This window comes from Salmo salar, chromosome 03, assembly GCF_965601325.2.
Source record: "Salmo salar chromosome 03, fSalSal1, whole genome shotgun sequence".
NCBI classification, from domain to species: Eukaryota; Metazoa; Chordata; class Actinopteri; order Salmoniformes; family Salmonidae; genus Salmo; species Salmo salar.
Genome location: NC_138293.1, coordinates 94,878,371 through 94,904,394, shown reverse-complemented (window position 1 = coordinate 94,904,394; position 26,024 = coordinate 94,878,371). Strand labels below are relative to the sequence as shown.

Here is a 26,024-nt window from a genome sequence, read left to right as displayed (position 1 = left end):
ACCTGTGTGTACAGTACAGTAATAACTAAGAATAACATTGTTTCTTGTTGACAGAAACCTGTATGCGCAGGGATAACTAAGAATAACATTGTTTCTTGTTGAAAAATGTTTAGTGACAGCAAATGCTGTGCTCAAAAAAACATTACTCACCACTATTTTCACAAAGTGTTGATAGAATTGTTTTTCTTCTAAGATGAATCTTTGAATTAACAGACCCATGTTGCTGCTTCCTGTTTTGATCCTGGATATAACCGCAAGTAGTGAGGACTGTCAGAATCCAGTGTCCCAAACCATCTGGCCCTGCGTTTTCATCTGTATTTTCCGTAGCTGTCTACATACCACCACAGACTGAATCTGGCACTAAGACCGCACTGAATGAAATGTATTCCGCCATAAGTAAACAGGTAAACGCTCACCCAGAGGCGGCGTTCCTAGTAGCCGGGGACTTTAATGCAGGGAATTTAAATGCGTATTACCAAATTTCTATCAGCATGTTAAATGTGCAACCAGAGGGGTAAAAAACTCTGGCCCACCTTTACTCCACACACAGACACTCATACAAAGCTCGCCCTCCATTTGGCAAATATGACCATAATTCTATCCTCCTGATTTCTGTCCCCCTTCACCCTCTGGTGGAACGGATAACTTGTCATTATGTCTCCAGAGAAACATATAACACCAGCTCTAAGGAGGGTCTCCCTCACAGACATCTTCCTTTCGTGTTGAGATGCATTGCTTTTACTAGGGGGGTTCAATATCTATGTCAGCCTATTCATAAAAGTTTAAATTGATATTTTGTTGTTTGGAAATATATATTTGTTATTCCTCTGTCAGCAAACTGTAGGTCAAAAGTAGCCATGTGCATGAGCAGTAGCCCATCTGTTCAGAGAGAAGGAGCATGAAGGAGACAGACAAGCACCAAAGTAAATGTGTTGGTTGCTTTATTCCACAAATGTCCCTTCATATTTTACCTCACAATTTAAGTAGCTAATTTGAATAAAGGTAAAGAACTGGAAATACGCACAAGATAAGGAATAGAGATAATACATTGAGATTAAACATAACACATTTTTATTGAGAATAAATATTTCATATTAAATTCAGAAACAGCATTTCATTGACGTGTCTCTATATCTCACACACGATATAGGCATTGAAGGAGCAATCGTATGTCACCTGCCATGCACCTGACTCTGTCAACATTGTACAGCCCTTATCCCCATTAGGCACTTTTGGTTCCCCATCTCCCCATTTGGAAAAGGTGAGGGGATGGCCTTTCAAATCTACCTGAAACTTCCCCTCTTTACTGTTGTCAACATTGAGCCATGCATTCTTCAAAGCCCCTTCAAAGACCTGCGTGAGAGCAGTGTTTTCCTCCTCGTTCTTCGGCAAAGCCAACACCAAGCCCCTCTTGGTACAGAACTGAACAGCGTCGTCAAAAGAACCCGGTCTCTTGTGTGACACAAAGTACTTCTTGTCAACTCTTCTGGTGAAATCATAGTTTATGGCTGAAGAGAAACCAGGTATTAATGCAGTCAGTGTAACATTAAAAGTGGAAGCAAAAGTTGGTGTTTTACATTTCACAAATGGAAACACTATGAATATTGCATAATTTATGTTGAACGGATTGTTTATAAGTACAATATAATCTACGGATGCAGTATCTTAGTTTGAGCCAGTTTCAGAGCAGGAAAATAATCCTGCAGGAACAGGAGCTAGGAATTGTCATGTGGATTATAAATAATGGTCATTATTTGTAGGGAATTATCGTTTCTTTGTCGGCCAAATCAAGTCTGACATTTTTTAAGAGGAAATGTAAACTTTAGAAGCATTTTTAGACCTTGAATACACTACCAGTTTGCGTTTCCTGATGTGCAGGAAAATTCTCTGCGACAACAATGATCAAATTAAGATATGGGATCTGTCATGTTGCATTCAAGTACATAACATCATGCTTTCTGAAATTCACTTCCTTACCCAACTGCAATTTGACCAAGCTTTCTTGCAGGGGTTCCAAGTCTTAGTCTGTGAAAACAGAAGGTGTGACTAGAGAACCAAATAATCAATTCATAACCAGGAAGAGATCAATCAGCTGAATACCAGTAGCTCCTGCAAGGCCCGGGGGTCCAGGTAGACCACGGACTCCATCACATCCAACTCTACCAGGATATCCAGGAAGTCCAGGACGTCCTATGGTGAGATAATAGAGATGTGGATGGATGGCTGTGTAATGATAGGAGACAGGCATAGGAATACGTAGTAAAGTTTTTTTTTCTCCACTCAAAATAAAGTACGTCATGAAAACGATGGGGAAGAAGCCCAAAATAAACACACACGTGTGTATATATATATATATAGATAAGACAGGGATGTAACCCAAACAAAAGAGTGAGGTGTAAACCTCTAAATAATACATGGGACGAGACCCATAATAACAAGTACACAATAACACGTAGCATGAAAGCCGAAACAACCGAGCACAGGTACTCACAAGACCAACGGACATGGAACAAAAATCGACAGGTACAATGGGGAACAGAGGGTACATATATAACATCCTAATCAGGGGGAATGTAACCAGGTGTGCGCAATGAGACAAGACAGTCCGGGGTTGGTGAAAATGAATCCAGTGCAGTGACACCTAGAAGGCCGGTGACGTAGACTTCCGGAATGAGCAGCAGTACAGGGGCGGATCCGTGACAATGGACTTGTGGTTCATGAGAATACGTTTTTTTAAAGTTTTCCCAAATGTCCAAGATGGAGGTAAATCTATCCTGACAGACTTTATGGGTAATTGAGGCAAAAGTGTTTAGCATGAGGAAAGACTCCTACCGTAATTTCCGGACCATTAAGCGCACCTGAATATAAGCCGAACCCATTGAATTAAAAATATATATTATTTTGAACATAAATAAGCCGCACATGTCTATAAGCCGCAGATGCCTATCGGTACATTGAAACAAATTAACTTTACACGGGCTTTAACGAAACACAGCTTGTAACAAAAATAAATAGGCTTTAACGAAACACGGCTTGTAACAAAAAATTAAACATTTGCAGTAAGCTTTAGTTGTCTTTTTGCACTGAGTCAATTCCTCACGCTGCTGTTTCCAACGTCTTATCATCGACTCATTAAGACCAAGCAGCAGCTCTATTTCCTTTTCCAACAGCCAGATCAATCGCCTTCAACTTGAAAGCTGCATCATATGCATTTCTCCGTGTCTTTGCCATGATGAGGGTGACAAAATGACTACCGTAATCAGAATGATGGGAAGTTTGAGAGCGCTCGATTAATCAAAACAGTAAACAAAAAAGTTGTTTGACCTTAACCCGTTCGGCAATTTCATTGGTCTAATGAAATCTTCATGCCGCCAAAAAACTGACCAAGTCACAGAATGTGTTTTTTGGAAAAAAAAAATTGAAAGCGGGAAAAATCCATATACACTGCTCCAAAAAATAAAGGGAACACTTAAACAACACAATGTAACTCCAAGTCAATCACACTTCTGTGAAATCAAACTGTCCACTTAGGAAGCAACACTGATTGACAATAAATGTCACATGCTATTGTGCAACTGGAATAGACAACAGGTGGAAATTATAGGCAATTAGCAAGACACCCCCAATAAAGGAGTGGTTCTGCAGGTGGGGACCACAGACCACTTCTCAGTTCCTATGCTTCCTGGCTGATGTTTTGGTCACTTTTGAATGCTGGCGGTGCTTTCACTCTAGTGGTAGCATGAGACGGAGTCTACAACCCACACTAGTGGCTCAGGTAGTGCAGCTCATCCAGGATGGCACATCAATGCGAGCTGTGTCAAGAAGGTTTGCTGTGTCTGTCAGCGTAGTGTCCAGAGCATGGAGGCGCTACCAGGAGACAGGCCAGTACATCAGGAGACGTGGAGGAGGCCGTAGGAGGGCAACAACCCAGCAGCAGGACCGCTACCTCCGCCTTTGTGCAAGGAGGAGCAGGAGAAGCACTGCCAGAGCCCTGCAAAATAACCTCCAGCAGGCCACAAATGTGCATGTGTCTGCTCATACGGTCAGAAACAGACTCCATGAGGGTGGTATGAGGGCCCGACGTCCACAGGTGGGGGTTGTGCTTACAGTCCAACACCGTGCAGGACTTTTGGCATTTGCCAGAGAACACCAAGATTTCCATTGGCGCCCTGTGCTCTTCACAGATGAAAGCAGGTTCACACTGAGCACGTGACAGACGTGACAGAGTCTTGAGACGCCGTGGAGAACGTTCTGCTGCCTGCAACATCCTCCAGCATGACCGGTTAGGTGGTGGGTCAGTCATGGTGTGGGGTAGCATTTCTTTGGGGGGCCGCACAGCCCTCCATGTGCTCGCCAGAGGTAGCCTGACTGCCATTAGGTACCGAGATGAGATCCTCAGACCCCTTGTGAGACCATATGCTGGTGCGGTTGGCCCTGGGTTCCTCCTAATGCAAGACAATGCTAGACCTCATGTGGCAGGAGTGTGTCAGCAGTTCCTGCAAGAGGAAGGCATTGATGCTATGGACTGGCCCGCCCGTTCCCCAGACCTGAATCCAATTGAGCACATCTGGGACATCATGTCTCGCTCCATCCACCAACGCCACGTTGCACCACAGACTGTCCAGGAGTTGACGGATGCTTTAGTCCAGGTCTGGGAGGAGATCCCTCAGGAGACCATCCGCCACCTCATCAGGAGCATGCCCAGGCATTGTAGGGAGGTCATACAGGCACGTGGAGGCCACACACACTACTGAGCCTCATTTTGACTTGTTTTAAGGACATTACATCAAAGTTGAATCAGCCTGTAGTGTGGTTTTCCACTTTAATTTTGAGTGTGACTCCAAATCCAGACCTCCATGTGTTGATAAATTGGATTTCCATTGATTATTTTTGTGTGATTTTGTTGTCAGCACATTCAACTATGTAAAGAAAAAAGTATTTAATAAGATTATTTCTATCATTCAGATCTAGGATGTGTTGTTTACGTGTTCCCTTTATTTTATTGAGCAGTATATTAGCCGCGTCATTGTTTAAGCCGAGAAGGTTCAAAGCTTGGGAAAGAAGTTGCGGCTTATAGTCCGGAATTTACAGTAAATACAAATGAGAACAAACGGTCCAATCTATACTTGAGTTATCTGGCCATGTTAAGGATTTTGTATTTATTATCTATGAACAACAAAAGGTTTTACAGCTCTGCTGTGAACCGCTAATAATTCATTATACCCCAGACCCTTTTAATATGTTTATTTTGGCAACTGGTACAGACAAAGTCTCTTTCTAGGAATTGGTGTGCTTTGTCTAATTGAGGTAATTCAGAGATCTTTGTCTTCCAAAAAAATACAGAAGGGGAAAGCAGCACTAGGGTTGTGGTCTACATTGTTTTGAAGGGTATTTGTGTATATTTTGAATCCCCATTAGACCCTGCCAAGGCAGCAGCTACTCTTCCTGGGGTTTATTATGGATCCCCATTAGTTCCTGCCAAGGCAGCAGCTACTCTTGCTGGGGTCCCCCTTCATTCCTGCCAAGGCAGCAGCTACTCTTCCTGGGGTTTATTAGGGATCCTCATTAGTTCCTGCCAAGGCAGCAGCTAATCTTCCTGGGGTCCAGCATTAAGGCAATTTAACATTTTACATGACATTACATTTCATAACACTATTTACAACACATTCAGTGTGTTCCCTCAGGCCAATACTCTACTAAGACATATCTACAATATAGAATCCACGTGTACGTGTGTTGCTACCCCCTTACATTTTTGGTAAATAATATAGTGAATATGTAAGACTTTACCTCTGGCTCCAGGTTGACCAGGTACACCAACAAGTCCAAGTGGCCCAATGGAGAGATAACAGGAAACAGTACATCATCATACACACCGAGGACTGCCTCATTCAGCCTGTAAAGTGCTCTGCAGTCTGGTCTGCTCTGACTTGCTTAAATTGACAGTTTATTCCAAAATCAACAGTCTTAGGATTTTTCTTTATTTTAATCAAAGGGTAACAGCAGGAAATATACCAGATGGGGATTTCTCATTATCCCCCAGCCCCAGTTTTGTTTGGCAACTTTTACAGACAAAAGCCTTTTTGTAGGAGTAGGACTGCTTATCTAACTGAATTAATTCAGAGTTCTTTGTTTCCCATCATCACTCCATCATCAGGTACGCAAATGAATGTGCATGCTTAAAGTGACAGCTTACTCCAAAATCAACAGTCTTAACTTTTGGGATATGATAGGGTAAGGCAGTTGTTCTAAGCTTACGACGCATTTACCTCCAGGAAAGCCTCTAGGACCCTGGCATTCACACTTCTCCATCTGGCCTGGCAGAACCAGCAGGGAGAGAACACAGAGACCCAAAGTCAGGCGTCTGCTCATAGCCATAACCTAAAACATCAGGGAGAAGACACAGAGACTAAATTCAGACGTCGGCTCAGAGCCATAAACTAAAACATCAGGGAGAAGACACAGAGACTAAATTCAGACGTCGGCTCAGAGCCATAAACTAAAACATCAGGGAGAAGACACAGAGACTAAATTCAGACGTCGGCTCAGAGCCATAAACTAAAACATCAGGGAGAAGACACAGAGACCAAAGGGACAGTAAATCACTGGTGTCATAAAAATAGAAGCACAGGAAACATCTGCTTATAGATTACATGATAGGAACATTTACTGTCAATGGGATTGACAAGAATACAAGCAGTAGAAAAGTAGCATGCAGAATATGTGAATGTGTCATTTCAACAGCTTGACTCTGCCACTTTGTTGCCAGTTGAGGGATGGAACGGAAATGTAACCTCTCTCAAATTAGTTAGATGGAACTATTGATGCAAGGACTGACAGGAGATCAACATGCTAGTTTAAACGGAAGCTATTGGGGTGTTTACAAAGACTCAAATGGAAACAGCAACAGAAACAGTGAAGTAATAGGAACATAGATTGATGACAGGGTAACACAGTTGTAATCAGCTCATAACACATTGATAAACTATATTCTTCAATAATCGATGGTTATAATGATTGAAATGACCATCTAACGTCCGTAAAGCTTACATATTGTGCCTTTAAACTGCAGCAATATAATTACGACAAAAAGTAAACAAGTGGGTACCATACCTATTAAGTTGATGTGCTGAGAATGGATGTGATGTTTCTGTCCTGCTTTGCAACAGAATGCTAGAGAAATGGGTTGGTGCAGCAACTTATAAAGACATTGGTAAACAACCCGTCACTTTGGAGGATTCATTTTTATCAGGAAGTACTTCTGAAGTTCATTTACAGTTTACTGGAAAAGAGACAAACTTGGAATGTAATTCCCAGAGTACCCTGCCAATGTTCACATTTATTACAAAATACTGATGCACGTGGAATCATCTCGCAAGAACACAAACAAATCTCTGACATCCATTGCGCAAATTCCACTTTAGTTCCATTCCACTTCTGGTAAGTTTGAGTAAGGAAGACTTAAAGTCCAAGGCAAAAAAAACAGTTGTCTGTGAATTATCTCGTCCGAACGACTTAGTGTCGTCCATAGTTTTAGCATGCAATGTTGTTATTTCCCGTTACACATTTGGCTGTTTCAACTCAGAAGAAGCATTATATTCATGCATGATATTATATATTCAAGCACAGAAAATATTTTTGTAGTAAATATTTATTCAGTTTGCCTTCATTGGTTTTTCCTTCACCCCATTTAACAGTAGCACCAGCAGGTAGATCAACCTTCCTATTAGAACCAATGAAATACACCTCCAGCCTACACATCTACTGTTGTGTTATCACCAAGGAAATACTTCAACCTAAACTAATAAGTATATCATTCATTGATTGTGTTTAGGCAGGTCTTAAGAAACATAAGGATATGATTTATTTATTTTTCTTCAAAGAACGGAACTGCATATTAATGACTTTAATGTGTATTACTGTATAGGCTGAGGCCAGGATTCAATCCATAGACAGATGTTGACAATGTGCATTTTAAAAGCAATGTTATCACGTTAGGCCCTACTCCAATGTTATCACGTTATGCCCTAGTCCAGTGTTATCACGTTATGCCCTAGTCCAGTGTTATCACGTTAGGCCCTAGTCCAATGTTATCACGTTAGGCCCTAGTCCAATGTTATCACGTTAGGCCCTAGTCCAATGTTATCACGTTAGGCCCTAGTCCAATGTTATCACGGTAGGCCCTAGTCCAATGTTATCACGTTATGCCCTAGTCCAATGTTATCACGTTATGCCCTAGTCCAGTGTTATCACGTTAGGCCCTAGTCCAATGTTATCAGTTTAGGCCCTAGTCCAGTGTTATCACGTTAGGCCCTAGTCCAATGTTATCAAGTTATGCCCTAGTCCAGTGTTATCACGTTAGGCCCTAGTCCAATGTTATCACGTTAGGCCCTAGTCCAATGTTATCACGTTAGGCCCTAGTCCAATGTTATCAGTTTAGGCCCTAGTCCAGTGTTATCACGTTAGGCCCTAGTCCAATGTTATCACGTTATGCCCTAGTTCAGTGTTATCACGTTAGGCCCTAGTCCAATGTTATCACGTTAGGCCCTAGTCCAAAGTTATCACGTTAGGCCCTAGTCCAATGTTATCACGTTAGGCCCTAGTCCAGGGTTATCACGTTAGGCCCTAGTCCAATGTTATCACGTTAGGCCCTAGTCCAACATTATCACGTTATGCCCTAGTCCAGTGTTATCACGTTAGACCCTAGTCCAATGTTATCACGTTAGGCCCTAGTCCAGTGTTATCACATTAGGCCCTAGTCCAATGTTATCACGTTAGTCCCTAGTCCAATGTTATCAGTTTAGGCCCTAGTCTAAAGTTATCACGTTAGGCCCTAGTCCAATGTTATCACGGTAGGCCCTAGTCCAGGGTTATCACGTTATGCCCTAGTCCAATATTATCACGTTAGGCCCTAGTCCAATGTTATCACGGTAGGCCCTAGTCCAATGTTATCACGTTAGGCCCTAGTCCAATGTTATCATGTTAGGCCCTAGTCCAATGTTATCATGTTAGGCCCTAGTCCAATGTTATCACGTTAGGCCCTAGTCCAATGTTATCATGTTAGGCCCTAGTCCAATGTTATCACGTTAGGCCCTAGTCCAATGTTATCATGTTAGGCCCTAGTCCAATGTTATCAGGTTAGGCCCTAGTCCAATGTTATCATGTTAGGCCCTAGTCCAATGTTATCACATTAGGCCCTAGTCCAATGTTATCATGTTAGGCCCTAGTCCATTGATCATCAACTAGGATGCATTATTATCGGGAAGTTCGGTTACAGTTTACTGGAAAATAAACAAACTTGCAATGTAGTACATGTCAATTTTCACTTTTATTGCAAAACACTTATGTATTTGGAATCGTCTATCAAGGACCCAAACAAATCTCTGACATCCATCACAGACATTCCTTTTTAGTTCCATTCCACTTCTGGTAAATTTGAGTCAGCATGTAATGTAGTTTTTTCCCTGGCACACACTTGGCTGTGTCAACTCACAAAAATTGTTATATTCATACATTTAATCAGTAGAAAATGTGCATTATAAAGGCAATGCTTGTTCCACCCCAATGGTGGAACAAGCTCCCTCACGACGCCAGGACAGCGGAGTCAATCACCACCTTCCGGAGACACCTGAAACCCCACCTCTTTAAGGAATACCTGGGATAGGATAAAGTAATCCTTCTAACCCCTAAAGCTTTCCTTCATTTTGGGTCAGTCTCAGTGGTCGGTATTCTGCCACTGTGTACTATCTGCTTAGGGCCAAATATAATTCTAGTTTGCTCGAATTATCTTTTCGTTTTCTCATGATTTGGTTGGGTCTAATTGTGTTGCTGTCCTGGGGATCTGTTTGTGTTTGTGAACAGAGCCCCTGGACCAGCTTGCTTAGGGGGCTCTTCTCCAGGTTAATCTGTCTGTAGGTGATGGCTATTTTTAGCCAGATTAAAATTTGATGTTCCTTTTGATGGCATAGAAGGCCCTTCTTGTCTTGTCTCTCAGATTGTTCACAGCTTTGTGGAAGTTACCTGTGGCGCAGATGTTTAGGCCGAGGTACGTGTAGTTTTTTTCTCTAGGGCAACGGTGTTTAGATGGAATTTGTATTTGTGGTCCTGGCAACTGGACCGTTTTTGGAACACCATTATTTTTGACTTCCTGAGATTTACTGTCTGGGCCCTTGTCTGACAGTATCTGTGCAGAAGATCTAGGTGCTGCTGTAGGCCCTCCTTGGTTGGGGACAGAAGCACCAGATCATCAGCAAGCAGTAGAATTTTGACTTCAGATTCTAGAAGGGTGAGGCCGGGTGCTGCAGACTGTTCTAGTGCCCTCGCCAATTCAGTGATATATATGTTAAAGATGGTGTGGCTTAAGCTGCATCCCTTTCTCACCCCACAGCCCTGTGGAAAGAAATGTGTGTTTTTTGCCAATTTCTTTTACACACTTTTAACTGCACACTTGTTGTTTGTGTTCATAGATTTTGTAATGTCGTATGTTTTTCCCCTAACACCACTTTCCATCAATTTGTACAGCAGACCCTCATGCCAAATTGAGTCAAAAGCTTTTTTGAAATCAACAACGCACAAGAATATTTTGCCTATGTTTTGGTTTGTTTGTTAATCAATTACGGTGTACAAAATCAAATGAAATGTATTTGTCACATACACATGGTTAGCAGGTGTAAATGCAAGTGTAGAGAAATGCTTGTGCTTCTAGTTCCGACCATGCAGTATGTTAGAGCCGATTCTGACATATTTGTATAAAAGACAGATCATTCAGAGCTCCATGTATATTTGTGGAAATATATTAAATATCAATGTATATGATGAAATATTAGCTACCTTTATGATTTATATTTACCAGATTGAGATGTATTCATTTTTTGTTAGTGTAACTTAGTTTTTGTCCCCCCCTCTTGCCCATTCATTGTACTGTGGTAAGTGTGTTAGGATAAAGGCAGGTAGTTGGGCCTTCGGGGGGAGGAGTCCTTGCTAGATGCGGGAGCGGTATAGTTTTTTGACCATACAGACATACAGACATGTCATATTATGTATTTTCCATATCAAGTAATCTATGTTTTAAGTTGATTGGATAATCATTTCCCTGTTAGATATAAGAAGAATAAACATTTTTGTTGCACCATATCCCTGGATATCATTGAATGTTTGGCTTTTTGGAAACCTTGAGTGTGGACTGTATGCGTACCAAACAACCCCGCTTCAGGCTTGGGCAGTGGCTATGGTAAAGAGGAAAGGAAGCCACTACAGTCAAGTCAAAAAACTCCGTGAAGGATTGCTATCGGAAGGAAATCTCCGGTTTTGACCCATGCTGGATATTGTTCTATTTGTAATTGCATTCGGACCATAAGGACAGCTCGCTTGGAAGGACTTGAACTCCTAGAATTCGCCAGCCGTGAGTAACCACTGTGAATGAATGAGCTGCCCTGTTCAATGCGATCGTTTGATCATGCATATTATGGAAGCGCAAATGTGTTTGTAATTGGAATCTTTGATAAACTTGGGAATGGAATTCAAAACACAGCGCTGTGAAAACAATTAAGAAGTTTAAGTTTGGGAAACACTGAGATCCTATGCATAATGTAGCCTAATCATATGTCTAATATCTGGCCTAACGTGGAAATGCAATGCATCAATGCAACGAATGCAACTTAAGGATCTAAAGATACTGCGTGTTTAAACTTCATTAAAGGGACAAAACTTATAATGGGATGAAATGTTTAAAACGCATCTAAAATGCCGAACTTGCACATGTTCAATTCAAAATGGGTCAATTTGCTGAAATGGATGACTGTGTTTTTAAAGCTTTAAAGGAGGTCTAAAGGGGCATTACGTTTAACAATCAAACCAACAACTGTGTCATTGTAAATTGAGTGAACTAAAAGTGAATGATGGAGGATGAAATCCCAAATAAGACTCCACTGGAGAGGGCAGAGGAGCATCTAAATTCACTCTATGCAGCGCAGAGAGGCAAACAAATGAATGAAATAAAAGTCCTTCTTGTTGATGGAAGAAACATTGAAACTGTGAATGAGTCTTAAAGCATTTGATGCTGTTCTCAATGACTTTAAGAATGCTCATGAATCTGTGCTAGAGCTGGTTACAGAGGAGGAACAGGAACAGGAGAGCATGAACTATTATCAACCAAGAATGAGAACTTATGAACATTTCCTGAAAGCAGTGGAAATATGGAAAAAAGCTGAAGTTGAGCCACAAACGCTCATTGAACCACACAACAGCATTTCCAATGTGTCAAAAACATAAAGTAAAACAAAGTATTCTAAGACTGCTTCCTCAGTGTCCTCTGCACGCTTAAAAGCTGAGGCAGAACGAGCAGCTCTACTAGCTCGCCAAGCATCATTACAGGACAAGCATGCATTGGAACTGGAGAAAGCTCAACTGAATGTTAGGATGGAAAAAATGGCACTGGAAACGGACATAGCAGCATATAATACCAAACTGAAGGTCCTGGAGAGTGTTGAGTCAACTTCTCAATCCCATGCTGTGGCAGCCCATTTACTAAGCCAAGAAGATGGAATGAACTCTTATTTTGAGAACCAGGAACCCGAGGTCTATGTGGAACCTGAACCATCACCTGTTGAGTTTGCTGCATTAGGTGCAGTTCCAAAGACCCCATTACAAAGGGTTTTACAACAACCGACAACAAAGCCATCAAAACCTATTCAGAAAACAGTCATGAACCACACCCTTCAGCAGCCAACAGCAAGGTCTAGCAATCAACATAGAATCAACACTGCGGGTATCAGCCATAATACCAGCCATGATAACCTCTCTATTGTCATGCAAAGGCAGAATGAAATTGCTGACCTCTTTGTACTACATCCCAAACAGGCCACACTCCCTGTTAGGGAGATACCTTTGTTTGACGGCGATCCTCTGAACTTTAGGCCATTCATGCGTGCATTTGAGCATGGTATAGAAGATAAGACAGGAAGTCACCAGGATAGGCTCTATTACCTGGAACAGTACACCACTGGTCAGCCCAAGGATCTGGTACGTAGTTGTCTGCATATGGAAGCCAGAAGAGGCTATGCAGAGGCTAAGAGGTTGCTAAAGGAACGCTTTGGCAATGAAATCAAAGTCACCACTGCTTACATGGAAAAAGCTTGGAACTGGACAAACATCAAACCGAATGATGGAAAGGGACTGGGTGGCTATGCACTCTATCTTAGAGGTTGCTGTAATGCTATGCAAGACCTACAGACCATGGAAGAGCTTAATCTTCCCTCCAACATAAAGTTGATCATGAAACTAAGGGAAAAATGGAGGTCTACGGCATGTGATATTTTAGAGAGAAACCACCTGAGGGCCCAGTTCAGTGACCTTGTGACGTTCATGGAAAAACAGGACAAAATACTGCAGGATCCGTTGTATGGAGAAATTCAAGATCCCCTGTCCAACAAAACATTTTTAACCTGTTGTGGCTAGGGGGCAGTATTTTCACGGCTGGATAAAAAAACATACCCGATTTAATCTGGTTACTAATCCTACCCAGTAACTAGAATATGCATATACTTATTATATATGGATAGAAAACACCCTAAAGTTTCTAAAACTGTTTGAATGGTGTCTGTGAGTATAACAGAACTCATTTGGCAGGCAAAACCCTGAGACATTTTCTGACAGGAAGTGGATACCTGATGTGTTGAATTACCTTTAAGCCTATGCCATTGAAACACACAGGGGTTGATTAATGTTTTGGCACTTCCTATTGCTTCCACTAGATGTCACCAGCCTTTACAAAGTGTTTTGAGTCTTTTACTGTGAGATCTGACCGAACAAGAGCCATGGAACGGTGATGGCCGATTAGACTCTGGCGCGCGAGTTCATGTTGGGTACCCTCGTTCCAATACGTTATAAAAGAGAATGCATTCGTCCACCTTGAATATTATTCATGTTCTGGTTAAAAAAGGCACTAATGATTTATGCTATACAACGTTTGACATGTTTGAACGAACGTAAATATATTTTTTCCCCTCGTTCATGACGAGAAGTCCGGCTGGCTTAGATCATGTGCTAACAACACGGATCTTTTTGGATATAAATGATGAGCTTTTTTGAACAAAACTACATTCGTTATGGACCTGGGATTCCTGGAAGTGACATCTGATGAAGAGAATCAAAGGTAATGGATTATTTACATAGTATTTTCGATTTTAGATCTCTCCAACATGGCCGTTTGTCTGTATAGCAAAGCATATTTTTCTGGGCGCAGTGCTCAGATTATTGCAAAGTGTGATTTCCCAGTAAGGTTATTTTTAAATCTGGCAAGTTGATTGCGTTCAAGAGATGTAAATCTATAATTCTTTAAATGACAATATAATATTTTACCAATGTTTTCTAATTTTAATTATTTAATTTGTGGTGCTGACTTGACTGCCGGTTATTGGAGGGAAACGATTTCCTCAACATCAATGCCATAGTAAAACGCTGTTTTTGGATATAAATATGAACTTGATAGAACTAAAAATGCATGCATTGTCTAACATAATGTCCTAGGAGTGTCATCTGATGGAGATTGTAAAAGGTTAGTGCATCATTTTAGCTGGTTTTATGGTTTTGGTGACCCTGTCTTTGAATTGACAAAACATTACACACAGCTATTGTCAATGTACTCTCCTAACATAATCTAACTTTATGCTTTCGCCGTAAAACCTTTTTGAAATCGGACAACGTGGTTAGATTAAGGAGATGTTTATCTTTCAAAGGGTGTAAGATAGTTGTATGTTTGAAAAATTTGAAATTGGACATTTATTTGGTTTCAAATTTGCCGCTCTTGAAATGCACCTGCTGTTGATAGGGTGCACCACGGGTGGCACGCTAGCGTCCCACATAGCCCCAAGAAGTTAAAAACCAAAACAGAAGCTGACTTTAAACAGCAGTTCAAGTCCAAGAGTAGGGGAAGCAGCTTTGCCACTGCTGTAGCTGTAGTGGCAGATTGTGACTCTGAAAAACCTCTAAAAGAACAAACATTAAAAGTAAAGAGACCAGGCACCTACCCTTCTGATGCTCCCAGTATCTCATGCGTATTTTGTGCTGGAGAGAATTTATTGGTTGACTGCCAACAGGTGAAGGCACAGCCACACGAATCCAAGGTTGAGTTTCTGAGATCAAAAGGCCTTTGTTTTGGCTGTTTGATGAGAGGACACTTAACCTCTTGGGGCTAGGTGGGACGCTAGCGTGCCACCTGTGGTGCACTCCATCAACAGCAGGTGCATTTCAAGAGCGGCAAATTTGAATCCAAATAAATGTCAAAATTCAAATTTTTCAAAAATACAACTATGTTACACCATTTGAAAGATAAACATCTCCTTAATCTAACCACGTTTTACGATTTCAAAAAGGTTTTACGGCGAAAGCATAAATTTAGAGTATGTTAGGACAGTACATTTACAAGAGTTGTGTGTAATGTTTTGTCAAGTCAAAGACAGGGTCACCAAAACCATAAAACCAGCTAAAATGATACACTAACCTTTTACAATCTCCATCAGATGACACTCCTAGGACATTATGTTAGACAATGCATGCATTTTTAGTTCTATCAAGTTCATATTTATATACAAAAACAGCGTTTTACTATGGCATTGATGTTGAGGAAATCGTTTCCCTCCAATAACCGGCAGTCAAGTCAGCGTCACAAATTAAATAATTCAAATTAGAAAACATTGGTAAAATATTATATTGTCATTTAAAGAATTATAGATTTACATCTTTTGAACGCAATCAACTTGCCAGATTTAAAAATAACCTTACTGGGAAATCACACTTTGCAATAATCTGAGCACTGTGCCCAGAAAAATACGCGTTGCGATACAGACTAGACGGCATGTTGGGGAGATCTAAAATCGAAAATACTATGTAAATAATCCATTACCTTTGATTCTCTTCATCAGATGTCACTTCCAGGTATCACAGGTCCATAACGAATGTAGTTTTGTTCAAAAAAGCTCATCATTTATGTCCAAAAATCTCCGTCTCGTTAGCACATGATGTAAGCCAGCCGGACTTCTCGTCATGAACGAGGGGAAAAAATATATTTCCGTTCGTTCAAACATGTCAAACGTTGTATAGCATAAATCATTAGGGCCTTTTTTAACCAGAACATGAATAATATTCAAGGTGGACGAATGCATAGCCTTTTATAACGTATTGGAACGAGGGTACCCAACATGAAGTAGCGCGCCAGGTGTCTAATGGGACATCACCGTTCCATGGCTCTTGTTCGGTCAGATCTCCCTCCAGAAGACTCAAAACACTTTGTAAAGGCTGGTGACATCTAGTGGAAGCAATAGGAAGTGCCAAAATATTCCTAAACCCCTGTGTTTTTCAATGGGATAGGTTTAAAGTCAATACAACACATCAGGTATCCACTTCCTGTCAGAAAATGTCTCAGGGTTTTGCCTGCCAAATGAGTTCTGTTATACTCACAGACACCATTCAAACAGTTTTGGAAACTTTAGAGTGTTTTCTATCCATATATAATAAGTATATGCATATTCTAGTTACTGGGTAGGATTAGTAACCAGATTAAATCGGGTAAATTTTTTTTATCCAGACGTGCAAATGCTGCCCCCTAGACCCAACAGGTTAAGAAAAGAATGTAAAAGAAGGATGACCTGTCAGAGCTGTCAAAGACAGCACCCCACTATCCTGCACATTGAAGGAATAGCGAGATTTAGATTTCAAAAGGCAGATATGAGTGGTGTAGCAGTAAAACGGGAGGAGACTGTCAGCAGTGCTCTTGTTTCACTGGAAGCTGGTGACGATACCGGGGCCGGTATCGAGTGTGCACTTGCAATTGTGCCAGTTCAAGAAAAGGTGGCAAATGGAAGCAAGTCTGTGTTAACCTATGCATTTCTCGATTCTGGTAGCTCAGCAACATTTTGTATGGAGAGACTCATGAGGCAGCTGAATGCTAAATGCAGTGAGACTGAAATTCTGCTACGCACAATGGGGCAGGAGAGTCCTACCAAGAGCTTTGAGATATCTGGATTAGAGATTTCTTGCATTACCAAAGGTCTACACCCAAAATAAGATCCCAGTGACAAGAGAGAACATTCCCACTCAGAAAGATCTCAAAAGGTGGCCATACCTGAATGAGGTTCAGTTGAAGGAAATTGATGCCGACGTCGAACTCCTGATTGACGTAAATGCTCCAAAGGCAATGGAACCCTGGCAAATCATAAATAGCCAAGGCAACGGACCGTATGCAGTGAAAACCATCTTTTGGATGGGTGTTGAACGGTCCTCTTAACAATTGTACCATGGCAGAAGAATCTGGTTGTCCTACGGTGATGGCCAATCGTATCTCAATGGCCGACCTGGGGGTTCTTCTTGTAAATCAGTACAACCATGACTTCCCTGAGAGAGAGAGTATGAAGAGAAGTGAGATGTCAGCTGAGGATTGTAAGTTTATGGAAATAGTATCAAGCTCCATAACCCTCAAAGACCGTCACTGCTACTTACCGTTGCCCTTTTGCAACAAACATGTAGCCCTGCCGAACAATCGTGACATGGCAAAGCAGCGGGCTCTAAATATCATCAGGAAGTTCAAGAAGGATGAAGGTTACGCTGCAGAGTACAAAGGCTTCATGGAAGAGATGATAACAAAAGGTTATGCCGAGAAGGTACCACAAGAACAGCTCCTCAGAGAGAAAGGCAAGGTATGGTACATACCACACCATGGCGTTCACCATAAGCGCAAAGGAACAATACGAGTGGTGTTTGACTGTTCATCATCTTATAAAGGCACATCTCTCAACAGTGAACTCCTTCAAGGCCCTGACCTGGCAAACACGCTCATAGGAGTCTTGCTACAATTTCGGCAAGAGCATATTGCCATGATGGCAGACATCGAAGGAATGTTCCATCAAGTACGTGTCCATGAAGATGACTTAGACTTCCTGCGATTCCTATGGTGGCCGGATGGTGACACTAACAAAAGATCGGAGGAGTACAGAATGACAGTACATCTTTTTGGTGCTATATCCTCTCCAAGTTGTGCAAATTTTGCACTACGAAAGACTGCAGAAGACAACTGTGAGAGGTACGATGAAGAGGTGATTCAAACAGTCAAGTCCAACTTCTATGTTGATGACTGCCTCAAGTCAGTGGCCACAGAAGAACAAGCCATAGCTCTCACAAAAAACCTCAGGGATGTGTGCTCTCAGGGTGGGTTCAAATTGGCCAAGTGGGTCGGCAACAGCCGTGCTGTGCTGGCTTCTATCCCTGATGAACACAAAGCCAAGCAGATAAAAGAACTGGACCTGGACAGAGAAAAGCTGCCTGTTGAAAGAGCACTTGGAATCCGATGGAACATTGAAAGAGATGTGTTTACCTTCCGAGTCATTGTCAAGAACAGACCCCTTACTAGAAGAGGTATTCTCTCTACTGTCAGCTCTGTTTATGATCCATTAGGTTTCCTTGCCCCATTCGTATTAAAGGCAAAGCAAATTCTTCAAGTGCTCTGCAAGCTAAAGTGTGGATGGGACGAAGTCATCCCCGAAGAACACTCTATTTCATGGAAGAAATGGCTCTCAGCGCTAGACCAGCTTTCCAGATTCCAGATAGACAGGTGTATGATGCCTGAGAACTTTGGTCAAGTGAAGACCGCACAGCTGCATCACTTCGGTGACGCAAGTGAGCAAGGTTATGGCACGGCAAGCTACCTTAGGTTCACAAACGGTATGGGAAAGGTCCACATCGCATTCATACTGGGGAAATCAAGGGTGACTCCACTCAAGCAGATCACGATCCCCAGACTGGAACTTGCTGCAGCAACAATGGCAGTGCAAGTGGACAGGATGTTAAGGTTGGAGCCCCAGATTGAACTTGAGGAGTCAACTTTCTGGACAGACAGCTAGTCTGTGCTAAAATACATCCGCAACGATACCAAGAGATTCCATACCTTTGTGGCTAATAGGGTTGCTCTGATCCGTGACCTATCGAAAGCAAAACAGTGAAGGTGTTTGAACTCCAAACACAACCCAGCCGATGATGCTTCAAGAGGATTACATGTTGAAATTTTCCTGAACTCAAAGAGATGGCGCAAAGGACCAGAATTCCTGGAGAAAACAGAAACACAATGGCCGAAAGTCCCCGAGGAGCTTGGCTCCATTCCTTCGGATGATCCAGAGGTGAGAACAGACATCATCGTAAACAGTGCATGTGTGGAAGAAAAGAGTCCGACCAGCAAACTGATTGAGTACTATTCAACATGGAACAGCTTGAAGAAAGCAGTTGCCTGGATGCTGAAACTGAAGAGACTTCTTCTGCAGTTAACCTCTTGGGGCTAGGTGGGACGCTAGCGTGCCACCCGTGGTGCACTCCATCAACAGCAGGTGCATTTCAAGAGCGGCAAATTTGAATCCAAATAAATGTCAAAATTCAAATTTTTCAAAAATACAACTATTTTACACCATTTGAAAGATAAACATCTCCTTAACCTGTTGGGTCTAGGGGGCAGCATTTGCACGTCTGGATAAAAAAAATGTACCCGATTTAATCTGGTTACTAATCCTACCCAGTAACTACAATATGCATATACTTATTATATATGGATAGAAAACACTCTAAAGTTTCCAAAACTGTTTGAATGGTGTCTGTGAGTATAACAGAACTCATTTGGCAGGCAAAACCCTGAGACATTTTCTGACAGGAAGTGGATACCTGATGTGTTGTATTGACTTTAAACCTATCCCATTGAAAAACACAGGGGTTTAGGAATATTTTGGCACTTCCTATTGCTTCCACTAGATGTCACCAGCCTTTACAAAGTGTTTTGAGTCTTCTGGAGGGAGATCTGACCGAACAAGAGCCATGGAACGATGATGGCCCATTAGACACCTTGCGCGCGAGTTGATGTTGGGTACCCTCGTTCCAATACGTTATAAAAGAGTATGCATTCGTCCACCTTGAATATTATTCATGTTCTGGTTAAAAAAGGCCCTAATGATTTATGCTATACAACGTTTGACATGTTTGAACGAACGGAAATATATTTTTTCCCCTCGTTCATGACGAGAAGTCCGGCTGGCTTACATCATGTGCTAACGAGACGGAGATTTTTGGACATAAATGATGAGCTTTTTTGAACAAAACTACATTCGTTATGGACCTGTGATACCTGGAAGTGACATCTGATGAAGAGAATCAAAGGTAATGGATTATTTACATAGTATTTTCGATTTTAGATCTCCCCAACATGACGTCTAGTCTGTATCGCAACGCGTATTTTTCTGGGCGCAGTGCTCAGATTATTGCAAAGTGTGATTTCCCAGTAAGGTTATTTTTAAATCTGGCAAGTTGATTGCGTTCAAAAGATGTAAATCTATAATTCTTTAAATGACTATAATATTTTACCAATGTTTTCTAATTTTAATTTGTGACGCTGACTTGACTGCCGGTTATTGGAGGGAAACGATTTCCTCAACATCAATGCCATAGTAAAACGCTGTTTTTGGATATAAATATGAACTTGATAGAACTAAAAATGCATGCATTGTCTAACATAATGTCCTAGGAGTGTCATCTGATGGAGATTGTAAAAGGTTAGTGCATCATTTTAGCTGGTTTTATGGTTTTGGTGACCCTGTCTTTGACTTGACAAAACATTACACACAACTCTTGTAAATGTACTGTCCTAACATACTCTAAATTTATGCTTTCGCCGTAAAACCTTTTTGAAATCGTAAAACGTGGTTAGATTAAGGAGATGTTTATCTTTCAAATGGTGTAACATAGTTGTATTTTTGAAAAATTTGAATTTTGACATTTATTTGGATTCAAATTTGCCGCTCTTGAAATGCACCTGCTGTTGATGGAGTGCACCACGGGTGGCACGCTAGCGTCCCACCTAGCCCCAAGAGGTTAATCTAACCACGTTTTACGATTTCAAAAAGGTTTTACGGCGAAAGCATAAATTTAGAGTATGTTAGGACAGTACATTTACAAGAGTTGTGTGTAATGTTTTGTCAAGTCAAAGACAGGGTCACCAAAACCATAAAACCAGCTAAAATGATGCACTAACCTTTTACAATCTCCATCAGATGACACTCCTAGGACATTATGTTAGACAATGCATGCATTTTTAGTTCTATCAAGTTCATATTTATATCCAAAAACAGCGTTTTACTATGGCATTGATGTTGAGGAAATCGTTTCCCTCCAATAACCGGCAGTCAAGTCAGCGTCACAAATTAAATAATTAAAATTAGAAAACATTGGTAAAATATTATATTGTCATTTAAAGAATTATAGATTTACATCTCTTGAACTCAATCAACTTGCCAGATTTAAAAATAACCTTACTGGGAAATCACACTTTGCAATAATCTGAGCACTGCGCCCAGAAAAATACGCGTTGCGATACAGACTAGACGTCATGTTGGGGAGATCTAAAATCGAAAATACTATGTAAATAATCCATTACCTTTGATTCTCTTCATCAGATGTCACTTCCAGGTATCACAGGTCCATAACGAATGTAGTTTTGTTCAAAAAAGCTCATCATTTATGTCCAAAAATCTCCGTCTCGTTAGCACATGATGTAAGCCAGCCGGACTTCTCGTCATGAACGAGGGGAAAAAATATATTTCCGTTCGTTCAAACATGTCAAACGTTGTATAGCATAAATCATTAGGGCCTTTTTTAACCAGAACATGAATAATATTCAAGGTGGACGAATGCATACTCTTTTATAACGTATTGGAACGAGGGTACCCAACATGAACTCGCGCGCCAGGTGTCTAATGGGTCATCATCGTTCCATGGCTCTTGTTCGGTCAGATCTCCCTCCAGAAGACTCAAAACACTTTGTAAAGGCTGGTGACATCTAGTGGAAGCAATAGGAAGTGCCAAAATATTCCTAAACCCCTGTGTTTTTCAATGGGATAGGTTTAAAGTCAATACAACACATCAGGTATCCACTTCCTGTCAGAAAATGTCTCAGGGTTTTGCCTGCCAAATGAGTTCTGTTATACTCACAGACACCATTCAAACAGTTTTAGAAACTTTAGAGTGTTTTCTATCCATATATAATAAGTATATGCATATTCTAGTTACTGGGTAGGATTAGTAACCAGATTAAATGGGGTAAAAAAAATTTATCCAGACGTGCAAATGCTGCCCCCTAGACCCAACAGGTTAAGCCAGAAAAGGAAAGTTCTCACACAAACTGTTCTAGAATCAGATCAGAGTCTGACAAACTCACTGAAGGAACAAATTGACAAGTTCAAACTGACATTTGGAAAAGAAAGTCTGTCTGTGGATGACCTAGATGAAGCAGAAAAGGCCATCATTCGATTTGAGCAACGACAGCACTTTAACCTGTTAGGGCTAGGGGGCAGTATTGACACGGCTGGATAAAAAACATACCCGATTTAATCTGGTTACCACTCCTACCCAGTAACTAGAATATGCATATACTTATTACATATGGATAGAAAACACCCTAAAGTTTCTAAAACTGTTTGAATGGTGTCTGTGAGTATAACAGAACTCAAATGGCAGGTCAAAACCTGAGAGATTCCTTTACAGGAAGTGGCCTGTCTGACCATTTCTTGAACTTCTTTTCCATCTCTATCTTTTACTAAGGATCTCTGCTCTAACGTGACACTTCCCACGTCTTCCATAGGCTCTCAGAGCCCGGGAAAAAACAGAATGTCGTCATTCCAGCCCCAGGCTGAAACACATTATCGCCTTTCTCAAGTGGCCGATCAAGGGACTCTGGGCTTATGCGCGTGACCCGACCGCCCCCGCCTTTGTGATTTTTTTCCTCTGTTTGCCGAAAAGGAGATTCCCTGTCGGAATATTATCGCTTTTCTACGAGAAAAATGGCGTAAAAATTGATTTTAAACAGCGGTTGACATGCTTCGAAGTACGGTAATGGAATATTTAGAATTTTATTGTCACGAATTGCGCCATGCGCGCGACACTTCTTTACCATTTCGGATAGTGTCTGGAACGCACGAACAAAACGCCGCTATTCGGATATAACGATGGATTATTTTGGACCAAACCAACATTTGTTATTGAAGTAGCAGTCCTGGGAGTGCATTCTGACGAAGACAACAAAAGGTAATCAAACTTTTATAATAGTAAATATGATTATGGTGAGTGCTAAACTTGCCGGGTGTCTAAATAGCGAGCCCGTGATGCCTGGGCTATGTACTTAGAATATTGCAAAATGTGCTTTCACCAAAAAGCTATTTTAAAATAGGACATATCGAGTGCATAGAGGAGGTCTGTATCTATAATTCTTAAAATAATTGTTATGCTTTTTGTGGACGTTTATCGTGAGTAATTTAGTAAAATGTTAGCGAATTCCCCGGAAGTTTGTGGGGGGGTATGCTAGTTCTGAACGTCACATGCTAATGTAAAAAGCTGGTTTTTGATATAAATATGAACTTGATTGAACAAAACATGCATGTATTGTATAACATAATGTCCTAGGGTTGTCATCTGATGAAGATCATCAAAGGTGAGTGCTGCATTTAGCTGTCTTCTGGGTTTTGGTGACATTATATGCTGGCTTGAAAAATGGGTGTCTGATTATTTCTGGCTTGGTACTCTGCTGACATAATCTAATGTTTTGCTTTCGTTGTAAAGCCTTTTTGAAATCGGACAGTGTGGTTAGATTAACGAGAGTCTTGTCTTTAAATAGCTGTAAAATAGTCATATGTTTGAGAAATTGAAGTAATAGGATTTTTAAGGTTTTGAAAATCGCGCCACAGGCTGCAAGTGGCTGTTACGTAGGATATTTGAGTGACTCAAACATAGCAACTAAATCTATGGGCTAAAAAAACGATCTAAAAAATGTTAGCTGACATGGGCTAGTTTATCTGGACATTTCTGACAAAGTACGCATTGACTGCAAGCGTCCCACCTAGCCCATAGAGGTTAAACAAGAAATTGCACTAGTTGTGAAAGGAAAACAATGTGCCAAGAGAAACGGCTCAATCTGTAAGCTTGATCCAATTGTTGACAATGGCATTCTGAGAGTGGGAGGAAGGTTAAGCAAAGCTGCTATGCCTACGGAACTAAAGAATCCTATGATCCTGCCCAAAGACTCCTACATCTCCAGACTGATCTTACTCCACATCCATGAGCAGGGTGGCCACTCTGGGAGAGGTCACATGCTTTCGAGACTTTGCCAGCGATATTGGATACCCTGTGCCAACTCCTTAGCAAGGTAGATCCTTAAGAGCTGTGTCTTCTGCAGGCGGATGCAAGCTAGAGCTGGAGAACAGAAGATGGCCGACCTTCCACATGATCGGGTGTCACCTGATTTGCCGCCTTTCACCCATGTGGGCATAGATTACTTCGGCCCCATAGAGGTGAAGCGAGGCCGCGTTCATGTGAAGTGGTATGGTGTGATCTTTACTTGCCTTGTGAGTCGAGCTGTCCATCTAGAAGTTGCTAGTTATCTGGATACTGATTCCTGCATCAATGCCCTGCGCAGGTTCATCTGTCGAAGGGGCCCAGTCACAAGTATCAGAACAGACAATGGCACCAACTTTGTTGGAACACACAGAGAGCTAGTAGAAGCTCTGAAAGAGCTGGATCACAACAAGATTCAAAATGAATTACTGAAGGAAGGAGTGACATGGTCATTCAATCCTCCCTCTGGAGCCCACCATGGGGGGGGTATGGGAGAGGTTGATCCGACTGGTAAAAAATATCCTCTATTCCCTCCTCTAAGAGCAAGTACTGGATGATGAGGCTTTGCAGACAGCCTTGTGTGAAGTTGAGGCGATTATGAACGATCACAACTATAACAAATGACCCTAATGATCTAGAACCCCTGACTCCGAACCATCTGCTTCATCTGAAAGCAAAGCCAGTCCTGCCACCAGGACTATTCCAGAGAAGCGACATATACTCACAAAGGAGAAGGAAGCAAGTACAATATATTACTAACCTCTTCTGGAAGAGATGGATCACTTATGCAGGAGCGGAACAAGTGGAACAAAACTAAGAGAAACTTCAGTCCTTGTGATCCTGTGGTCATCGACGACGACACCGCCCCTAGGAACTCTTGGCTAATGGGGCGTGTGGTGGAGCCTTTGCTAGGGGCCAAAGGTCTTGTCCGGAGCATCATGGTTAAGACCAAGACCAATATCTTACAGAGACCTATCAATAAACTCTGTCTGCTCCTGGAGGCGGCGGAGTGAGACACACACACACACACACACACACATACATACACAGTGCTCCATCTTTGAATCACGTGCACCTCTGATTCGTTGATGTTGTACTCTTACATTTTTTGATGTCGTAGTCATACATTTTTGGACGTCATACTCTTGACATTTTTCGGGAAGTTGAACACCTGAACACTTCAACTCAGACTGAGATCTATGGACTATTTTCCTATATGGCACCTTGTATATTTGTATATAGCTATGAACTGTAATAGTGCTCTGGTATAGAATGTTTTGTGTATTGGCTCTACGTCTGAATATTAAGTAATTGTTGTCCATTCAGTGCAGTCAACAATTAGGGGCCGGTATGTTAGAGCCGATTCGGACATATTTGTATAAAAGACAGATCATTCAGAGCTCCATGTATATTTGTGTAAATATATTAAATATGAATGTATATGATGAAATATTAGCTACCTTTATGATTTATATTTACCAGATTGAGATGTATTCATTTTTTGTTAGTGTAACTTAGTTTTTGTCCCCCCCTCTTGCCCATTCATTGTACTGCGGTAAGTGTGTTAGGATAAAGGCAGGTAGTTGGGCCTTCGGGGGGAGGAGTCCTTGCTAGACGCGGGAGCGGTATAGTTTTTTGACCATACAGACATACAGGCATACAGACATGTCATATTATGTGTTTTCCATATCAAGTAATCTATGTTTTAAGTTGATTGGATAATCATTTTCCTGTTTAGATATAAGAAGAATAAAAAATGTTGTTGCACCAGATCCCTGGATCTCATTGAATGTTTGGCTTTTTGGAAACCTTGAGTGTGGACTGTATGCGTACCAAAC

The 26,024-nt window shown here is 41.4% G+C and overlaps 1 long non-coding RNA gene across 2 annotated transcripts; it reads right to left on the bottom strand.

Moving 5' to 3' along the window:
• Positions 1-1,219: 1,219 nt before the first annotated feature.
• Positions 1,220-7,363, bottom strand: LOC106601909 (uncharacterized). 2 transcript variants are annotated; one of them, XR_014391730.1, is made up of 4 exons: positions 7,114-7,363; positions 2,101-6,381; positions 1,978-2,025; positions 1,272-1,508 (listed from the first exon to the last, which is right to left on the bottom strand). It is a non-coding gene; the product is annotated as an uncharacterized LOC106601909 (long non-coding RNA). The 2 variants fall into 2 exon arrangements; XR_014391729.1 differs by lacking the exon at positions 1,978-2,025 and having other exon boundaries at positions 1,220-1,508; positions 7,114-7,362.
• Positions 7,364-26,024: the final 18,661 nt, after the last annotated feature.